The sequence below is a fragment of the Parasteatoda tepidariorum genome, chromosome 6 (assembly GCF_043381705.1).
Source record: "Parasteatoda tepidariorum isolate YZ-2023 chromosome 6, CAS_Ptep_4.0, whole genome shotgun sequence".
In the NCBI taxonomy this organism is placed as follows: domain Eukaryota; kingdom Metazoa; phylum Arthropoda; class Arachnida; order Araneae; family Theridiidae; genus Parasteatoda; species Parasteatoda tepidariorum.
Window position 1 is genome coordinate 81,203,076 of NC_092209.1, and position 4,643 is coordinate 81,207,718.

Below are 4,643 nucleotides of genomic sequence, written 5' to 3' on the forward strand. Positions count from 1 at the left end.
AGGTTTGTCTGAACTCACTTTTTCTACACCTTGAACTCTAACTTAGTAATGAATGAGAATTTTCGACAAAAATTTTCTTCCGTTGTATGGCGTCCTCTTAAGAGAGACGATATGTTTTCCAAGCAGCGAAAAGGAACAGAAATGTCACACCTAAGAAAATAGCTGCAGACCTTGCAACCATTACCGGTACACTGAATGTTTCTGCCGGATCACGGCGATAAAATTAAGTTGGTTTAAATGTACGGAAACCTGCTCGATGCATCCTGCTTTAATCACGCCATCGTCAAGAAAGATTATATTGGTGAAAGGGATCATTATTGGCCCGAAGCCTTTTCTCCGTCTACCATCTTTATTCTATTCATCTTTGTAACTTTTATTTTAACTTATAAACTACGTAACCCTATTTCCTCTATATACAGGGTTATTCATAATTCCCTCCGGGGTTTCGAAGTGTTATAGTAAAAAAACGAAGACGAATATGGCAAAAAAGACATATGAAAATATTCCGAAAGTAGTGAAGTTTTAATTTAAGCAGTTGCCGGTAGATGGCAGTAACATGTACCACTGCAGTCAGTTGTAGTAAGGAAAAATGGTGTTTACTGGCGGAGGGAATTGTGAATAACCCTGTATAACAACTAATTCACGAAACTTGAATTTGACTAATGGATTCGTGCCCACAACATTAGGGTTTCGCAATCTGGGGTTTTTGCCACTAGATTTAGGTAGGATTATTCATTCTTATTTGTACCCTATGGAGGTCAATTTTTATGGTTAGTGTATTCTTAAGTACATTGGGTATTTTTAAGGAAGGATAACTTACTTTTTATTATTTTTTTACTGTTTCTGAAAAAGTCTTCGGGAAAATAGTCTATTTTTCGAAGTATGAATTGATAAGAGGTCAAAAATGCAATAAAACGTCAACATTCTGTGACAAAATGACGTTGTGACGTCATTGGCCAATCATGTCAAGAGTTAGTTTTCATGTAAGTTTATTTTTTGACCTATTGTTCAAATAGCTGGCAACTCCATAATCCTTTTTTTAAATCGTAAATGGTGAGAAGGGTGTTATATGTTTGGCATCTTGAATTGAACATCGTATTGGGGTACAGGTGGCTTAGAGTAGAACTCTCTACCAATGGCAACATTTCTCATGCTTTCACCATTAGCGTGTGGAGAGTCATAGAAGAAGAAAGTATGTAAATTTTTGACTTCATTTTCAAATAGATTAAAAACTTTTAAGTTCGGAAACTACATGGAACTGAAAACTACATTAAACATAGTTCTAAAAGAAAGCGTCGTAAAAATTTAAAAAAATTTCTTCTGGCAATTAAATGCGAAAAATATCAAGAAAAGGAAAATATCGTAGTTCATTCTTATACAACTGAGAAGAGGAAAGGGAGGAGTGTCAAGCCATTGAATCGGTCAACTTCCCAGATGGCGTATTCAAGCATTGCTGTCGCGAATATAAGGGAAGAAAGGGTTTATTTTTTAGTAACCTAATATGAATAATTTCTTTACTCTATTGTTTTTTATGGGAGCAATGGATTTGCATAAAAACATAACATACATAAAATATTGCTATACACAAAACAGGTTACACACTTCAGTATTACAGTACAATAACTATGGATTACAATAAAGGAGGGCCATACCATTATGTCAAAGTTTTCTTCTGTACTTCCTATAGGATTAAACAATGTGCAATTTGTATCATAAGGTTGGGGTAAAAGATGTTGCTCCACCTATGAACAAATGAAGTCAACATTTTGTAAGTATTATTGGTTGTCCGGAAGTGAATGACACAGATTTTACGAGAGGGTGGAATTCAATTTTACAATAAGCACATGGAACAAGTCAAATTTTTTGATGGCTTTCTATTAATAGACCAAAATAATCTTGATGGTAACCATCACCCCAATCTTGGTATTCGAGCTGATTTATAATGTTCCAACTTGTTTTGATGGTTTGTTCTTGTTGAACCATCAGAACTCTCCATCAAAATTTCGTAAAAATCAAATGTTGAAACTGTCATGAGCCACCATCACCCCAATATAGGAATTTGGGCAGATTTATGATGGTTCGACTTTTTTTGATGATTTGTTCGTGTTGAACCATCAGTACTTTCCATCAAAATTTTTAAAAAATTAAATGTTGAAACGTTCATGAGCCACCATCACCCCGATGTAGGATTTCGAACTGAGTTATGATGGGTCAACAAGAAAAAACAAACAAATTGTTTTGATGGTTTATTCCTGAGAACCTACAAGATTTCCCATTAAACCATCAAGGAAATGCGCAGTTGAAGCCCTCTTGAACCATCATAGATCATCCTTGATTGTTGGTCTATGAGAATCAAAATTCTCTTGATGATTAAGCATCATATTGTATTTAACCATCATTTTCCATCATGGACCATGGAAGTTGTTTGGTATATCAAAAACCATGAACGCATAATGGTAAATGTTGGAGGATGGTGACCATCAAATGATGTTGGACCATTTTGAATCGCACTGAAACCAACATAACCATCAAGAACTTTGACTTGACGAGTAAAGATACAAAATATATGCTAAGTACTCAGTATGTAATGCTCATATTACAGTATTGGTGGATTTATCAAAAACAATCTAATACACATGTTGGGAAAATAAATAGCTTTCCGTGGGTTTTTTACGAACATGGATGTTTGCTTGAAAAAAAATCTTTTATCGGGTTCCTAAGTTTGTAATTGGAGCGCGTATTTAATGAAATGCAAGTGAATATTTTTTATGGTTATATACATTCATTTTTTAGATAAAATTGTCCATAAATAATCGTGGTAGGCTTAATTTTAAATCAGCTTTTAACTATGTGAAGGGGCATTTGTAATGCAATATGATTAGTTCTTAAAATGTGCGCTGCCTAATCTAAGGCGCTATCTGATATTAAAAAAACACGTTTTTTTGTGTAAATTCTTATCTTTTTGCTGTTAATGGATATAGACCTACAATGAATGGGAATTTTCCTCTTGAAATGACTCACGGTGCTGGTTTATGCTTGAGAGATGCACGGATAGCCAGCCAAAGGACTGGGACATATTATGGTAATGCGTATGAATGTGTTGTGATTGCTCATTCCTCAATCAACCAACGCTACAGAGCAAGGAATAAAATGTTCCTGGTTATTATAATTAATTCAAATTCGGTTACCATATTTGTCGCGGTATGCGAGCTTTCTGGTTATCAACTTTGGTTGACAACTTTGGTCGTGGTTTCCACTCTACTTCTGTGACGAATAGGCAACGATCTTTTGATTTTTTAAGTACATTCAATCAGTTCAACATTGACTAACCCATTGCTTACGGAGTTCCATGTTGTACCATCACATGTGGTTCACATGTTGTAATCAAAAGGCTAAGGTAGTTCCCTTCAACACAATCTGGCCAAAAGTAGTATCCGGACACTCAGTGATATGGAAAGTGTCCTGAGGTAATAGGATGTTGATCTTGTAGCATATGTGTTTTAACTGTGATTGCAACTGTGATGTTATTGATGCATTGATGTTGTTCATGTCCAGTACTTGCTCTGTTCTGGTCTGAGAGGTTGCTGTCTTACTTGATAATGGTTAATAAATATTCTCTTAATGAAACTTTAAGGCTTTGCAGTTCTTAAAGGTATAAGAGAGAAACATGGTGTCAGCGTGCATGCTTGCCTAAATGTATTTGAGAGGAACTTAATGTTCGTTCTTCGTTCAGAACTTTGTGTTCATGATAAAAGTATGGAAACGTTTAGGCCTGCAAGAGAAAGGCAAGTTTACTTCAGGTAACCTTTCAGAAATATGGACGAAATAGAAACAGAAGTTTTTTTTAACTATCTAATAGCGTCAGAAAACGACAAAAAGTCAGAGCAGTTAAAAATAGCCATACTTCTCAACGTCATTAATGATGAAGTAGTGAATATATTTAATACGTTCAAGCCTGGTCCAGATAAAGATGCAAAAAAGTTTGATGACGTTGTTGAGTTATTTGAAGAATACTGCATGCCAAAAAAGAATGTTGTGTTTGAGAGTTTCAAATTTTTCTCTTGCATTCAACAAGGGCAGCAGATAGACAGCTATCGTACTGAACTGAAAACGCTAGCTTCCACATATGGTTTCGGCAGCCAAGAAAACGACTTAATCCGTGACAGGCTGGTGCTGGAAATCAGAGAAAAAGCCTACCTAGAAAGACTACTCCGAGAGACTGATTTAACATTGGCAGATGGCAGCTGATTTTCTTAGAGCAGCGGAGACAAATTAAGTTCAACTGGAAACTGTTACTGCTGCATCTCAAGTGCGTGAAATTAAACGAAATGGCCCTAAAGCAGCAGTTGTGCACAAAAAGCCATAAAAGTGATACGTTTAAGAGCTATCGATATGGCAGCATGCAAAAAAGAGTTGCCCTGCATTTGGTAGGATATGTGCAAAGTGTAAACAAAAAAACACTTTGCAGCAGTGTGTAAAGCCGCAAAACCTACACAAAAAAGTGTTAATCAAATTTAAAACACCTCTGATATTGGTTCTCTGTTTATAGATAGTGTAACATTTGAAAAGTGTCATATCAATGATTCTGTTATAGATGATAGAAACTTTAGTGCACATAGCTTAGAAAATGTCTGGTTAACAAA